Source organism: Rattus rattus, chromosome 2, assembly GCF_011064425.1.
Source record: "Rattus rattus isolate New Zealand chromosome 2, Rrattus_CSIRO_v1, whole genome shotgun sequence".
Classification (NCBI taxonomy): Eukaryota; Metazoa; Chordata; class Mammalia; order Rodentia; family Muridae; genus Rattus; species Rattus rattus.
Genome location: NC_046155.1, coordinates 207055515 through 207061514, shown reverse-complemented (window position 1 = coordinate 207061514; position 6000 = coordinate 207055515).

Below are 6000 nucleotides of genomic sequence, written 5' to 3'. Positions count from 1 at the left end.
GACAATAACTAATGTCTTTAAAATTGCCATTCTTTAGCTCTCACACCTATGAATTTATGACTTTTAATATTTCTCTTTGACGAATGGTGATTTTGAGATTCTCTCTTATCTAGAGAATAGTTAAGACAACAAAGTAAGCTTAAGCTTGTATCTGTTAACATGCTTTATATTTTGCTTCACGCTACTGTTTTCTCATTCCAACACACCCTCTATTACTGTCTCATCTTAAAAGAACGTAATTCTCAGACAGTTCTGTTGAGACAGATAGAAGTGTAGGAAAGCTGGGTTGGAGAAGGCGTCTCATGATCTCTCATTTCTACGTTTGGTTGAGTATGACATTTGTTAGTATTTATTATGTGTACCCTGAGGGAAGAGTGTTAAGGTAAATAAATTTTAATACATTCCCCCATCTAACAGGCTCAACATGTAGAGCTATTAAAGTAAAATTGACAAGGTAATGTGGAATTGGAGAGAGGGAAGGCTGGGACTAAATTCTTCAGTGATCCCTGAACTCACAAGTCAAATATGAATAGTATTTAGACCCTTCTGTGGCCGCATGAAGAAATCCTCATTAGTCCTACAGTTTTTTTTTCCCAGAGAGTCACCAAGATAATGCTATAATGCTGAGGCAGGACCAATGAGAAGTTTTTTGAAACATAAAGATATCATTGACCATGTCTTTTCTTCCAATATCACTATAAAAACACATATTTAAAAGCTCATACATATTATTCATGAATTACTAAACAAAACAAAGATTTAAAAATCACTATCAGATGGTACCTGTCCCTTGCCTTGTCTGTGGTTTATATCCTTGGTCTGTGTTGTAGTTATATTGATGTCCATACTCCATGGTGCCATTGAGGGACCTATTGATGTGAGTGGTCTATGCTGCCACCTAAGGCCATTGTAATGTCCAAGTTCCAGCTGCCACTAAGAACTACTTGTAAACCCATGGTCCTCCTGCAGCTGGAATCTGTGTGGATGTTGGTGGCCAATATGACAACCAAATGTCATGCAGAAGTCCATGGTCTGTGCTGCAATCTGAGGTCACATGGGCTCCATGGGTCATGTTGCTTCCAGGGACCCTACTGATCTAACTGGTCTACACTGACACTTGAGACCGTGTTGATGGTTTCTGAGGACCTTCTGTGGGTTCGTGTTCCTACTGCACGTCGGAGCTGTGTTTGTGGTCTGTGCTGTTGCCAGAAAATGTGCAGGCTATGAAGAGCAAGGAGACTGCTTTTGCTTTGAACTTTCTGACGGCATTCACACGATTGAGAAGCAGGGGCATGGAAGGTTTCTGTGACAACTTCTACCCTCACTTGAACCCCTCCCCATTCCTAACACAAGAAGCAGCCTAGACAAGAAGCCCCGCAAGAGAACTGTTAAAAAATACGATGGGAATGTTGAACTGTAGATCTCTACAATGATGGCTTCTGGTGAGGTACAGGAGGGGAAGGACTCGGTTCTGCTCTTAAGGACAAGCTACTGAGAGTTTGACCATGTTCCAGTGAATAGACAGATGACACAAATTGGCCTTTTTTAAAATTCATATTTTTAATCTTTCTTTTTAGGGGGGATGGTTTCAGGGAGAGTTTGGACATACAAGGACTTGAAAGTGAGTGTTATTGGGGTGCGTGATGTGAATTTCTCAGAGGATCAATGTAAATCTTATGTTGAAAATAAAAATAAAAATCACAATATACTTAGTAACTCTGTACTGGTCATTTGAAGCATAGAAAGTAAAGGAAGGTTAACTGTGAATACCTTCATTTCCCAAATCTTGATTTTATTTTATTTCAGTTTTTATTGGACAGTTTATGTATTTACATTTTAAATGTTATCCCCTTTCCCGGTTTCCCCCCTCTCTGATCCTCCCTTCCCCTGCTTCTATGAGGATGCTCCCCCTCCCATCCACCTACTCCCACCTCAACACCCTGGGATTCCCTTACATTGGGAAAAAAAAACCTTCACAGACAAACCTTGATTTTAAACCCAAAAGTTAAACTTATCATCCTCTAAAGAGTGTAGCTCTGGCTGAGCTAGGGAAATGTTTCAGTGAATAAATCATTGCACAAGCTGGACAATGAGAATTCAGAGCCTCAGCACCTGAAAAAACTTAGAAACCCAAGTGGCATGACAGTTCATAGCTTGGTAGATGAGGATGGGGGATCCCTGGGACACGCTGCCTAAGTAGACCAGCTGAATCAGTGAACCTTGGGTTCATTTTGAGGCCGTTCCTCAATAAATAGCAAGGGATTGAAGCAGACCCTCTGCCTATGCCCACCCCTGTCAACATACACACCAGCGTATATATGGGAGAATGCATAGACACATACATGCATACTGCATACTGAACAAACATACAAATGAAAAATGTATCTCTCTACCTTAGCAAGGAAAAAGAAATAGATATTTAGAATATATATTTATATTGATCAACATATTAACTATGAACAAGACACTGCTTATATTTTATCTTCCAGAGGCTTAAAATGTACCTCGATGTAAGGATTCAGAATTATTCCTGTTAGACATGGAGAAAACATGTCTACCTTCTTAGCATTGCTCAGCGTCATTTTCTAATAGTCTATTAAATTGGTGTTTATTAGGGTTTCAGAAGAATAAACTTTGCAAAGCACAGCACATAAAGAAATTTTACAGTAACTGTATGACTTGGAAAGATACTCTCAAGCAGTGTAATAAATCTTAATTACAGAGAAAAAGCTGTTGAGTACATATTCCTCTTGCTTTGCTAAAAGCTAGTCATTAGTTTAGTTTCATTCTATTGAATACTTTAAACGCTCTATTCCTCATCTCACACTGGGGGAAATGAATCTCAATTTTAAGCTTTCTCTAGAAATTTGGTAAGTTATCTGGTTGACTAGACTGTGTTTACTCCACTTGCCTTGCTTACAGTATGTGAAATACAAAGTCAAATTATTAATTGTATTATTAGTATTTATTCTGCGTAACTGACAACAGCTATTTCCTCTGAAATTTTACTGTAGACATAATATACTTATTTTTAGCATTGATACCTAAATTTAACTTTTTTTTACTTATTTGATTAACAAGGCAATTCATTCCCTTTATAGCAGAAGTTTGTGGGTCATGACTCCAACAGGGGTCACTTATCAAATATCCTGAATATCAGGTGTTTACATTACAATTTATTTTTTAAAAAGGTTTTTAATTTATTTTATGTATGTGAGTACACTGTCACTGTCTTCAGACACACCAGACGAGGTTATAAAATCCTATTACAGATGGTTGTGAGCCACCATGTGGTTCCTGGCAACTCAGGACCTCTGGAAGAGCAGTTAGTGCTCTTAACCGCTGAGTCATCTCTCCAGCCCTACATTATGATTTATAACAGCAGCCTATCTACAGTCTTAAAGTAGCAACAAAAGTCATTTTATACTTGGGTATCAAGGCACAATGAGGAACTATATTACAGGGGTTGCAGCATTAGGAATGTTGTAAGCCACAGCTTTATAGTATAATGTGTAAAACTGGTTTCATTTTATTTTATGTTTTAGATTGACTTATTTTATTTTTACGTATGCCTGGATGTATGAACTTATCGTATGCATACCTAGTGCCCGGGGAGGCCAGAGGAGAGCACCAGATCCTCTGGAACTAGAATTATGGAGGATTGTGAGTCACCATGTAGGTGTTGGCAATAAAACCTGGATTCTCGGAAAGATCAACAAGTGTTCTAAACCACTAAACCATCTTTTCAGGCCTCCAAACGGAGGTAATAGAGCATGTTCTTCAAGTTCTTTGATTTGCCTCCTGTCATGGAGGAGGCTCCAAATCAGTCCTTGGAGAATCTCTGGTACTAGCTCTAGGGTCTCCCCCAGCTCTGGAGTTTCCCCAACAATAGGCAGATGGCGGAGACAACCTTTACACACTCTGTCCTCTCTGAAGCCTGAACTCAGTATAATCATTTAGAGCCATGGTGTGTATCAGGCTCTTATACACCGGTATCCTGAAACACTGCCTTATTTATGGGTGTATTTACTGCTTACTCATGTGGCAACAAACAAACAAAACCACAGCAGCACAAATTAAAAGAAAAGAAATGCTAAAAATGAACTTTCTAATTTCTGACAAATGCTTTCTTACTAAAATGACATGTTATTTTTCAGACGATTTATTAGTCTTACAACTAAGGTTTATACATCGGTGAAATAATTCAATGACATGCTTACAATAACCCATGTTAAATATGACTGACTAATAAGAATATTGAATTTCATGTATGCACATGATCACTTACATAGGGACTGAAATCAATGTACAGATGGACTACTCTTCAACCAAAATGCTTGAGACTAGAAGTGTTTCAATTTTTTTTCCCAGATTTTGGAAAACTTGTATATACATAATGTGATATCATGGAGAGAGTACTCAGTCCTAAACGTAAAAATCATTGTTTCATGTATATTTAAAAAATGTATCCAGGGTAATTTTATGTGCTATTTTCAATGCTTTGGGGCATTAAAATGGTATCCTGTGTACAGTTTTCCATTTTTGGTGCTTTACCAGCATTCAAAAGTTGGAGGTTTGTGGAGATGAAAGATAGATTCATGACTACAAACAGATGTTTATATAAGTCATGAGTTAAAGTCATTTACTTTAGCAGGCCTTCGAACTCAAATGGAATTCAATATCAATATCTGGTCAGGCATTTAACTAAAACTGCCTCTTTTCATCTTGGCTTAGCCTCGTTTCAAAGTTTCCTCTGAACCCAGCTGTTTGGTTGAATGGACTTTTACTCATGTGGTTCCTTATGATTGAATCTGTCACTAGATAATTTTATTAAGGAAAGAAGTTGAAATTTTCAGAGAAATTATTATAAAAAGTGAGACTCAATGTGATTCAGTTTCAGGACACAGTGCATTATGAACACAGGTGAGGTAGAATGAAAAGCTTTTTAGGGGATACTATTCATTTGTGGTGGGGTTAGAGGTGAGACAGCTAATGCCCTTCAGAGGAAGTTGGATAGTACTATTCCTGAATCATAAGTAAGTTTCTTGGAACATCTTAAGGAAAGAAAAATAATACAGAAAAAGTCACACCTACATATTCACTTTTTGTAAAAGTTAAATATTAGAACCAAACTCCAATGGTTTTCAGTTGAACTCATAACAAATTATAGATTTGATAGCTTTAAATTATCATGCACACAGACATGCATGCATACATACATTCGTATGTAAAAAAATCTGTCAAAGTTCTATATCAAGCTGTCAGCATTACTTCTGGGTACTATGGGGAGTGAGTCTTCACCTGTATCACTTCTAGCAGATACCTAAGGTGCTGGGGTCATAGACCCTTTATTTGACTGTCTATAAACCCTTCTGCACTTCTAAGAACTCCAGACACTTCAGGGTGGAAAATGTTCTCTTTTTCTAAGAACTCCAGGTGGTACAGAGTTCAACAATGTAACCAACATCTCTACTCACCTTATTTAACCAGTTCAGCAAAATCAGTTGTTACTGGTGGCATATTTGCTGGAAATTCAGAGGTTTCAATAATTACAGTGTGGACAGATTTAGGTAACAACTATTTCCATCTACCACAAAACTATAGGGAGACAAAAATATGAATTAAGTTGTGGGATTTAGTATTGTGATCAACGTTAAAGATATGTGACAGACAGAATCATAGGTGGAAAAGTTATAGTAACTAGGTGGTAGGCATTGTATCAAATACTTTACGTATACTGATGCAACAGTCCTATGTCATATTGTATAGTTAAGAAAACTAATTGGTTGATAAATGGTAGAGTTTGGTATAGCAATCCAAACTCTCTGGGTTCAGAGTTCATAAGCTGAATAATAATGACCACAATCAATAACAACCACATCAATGGTTGTTAGAATATAACCACATCATGTTAGAATATATTCTGCTAATATAATCCTATTTTTTTTAACAGAAACATTGTATGAAACACGGACAGAAAGACTTATGATTACTTTCATT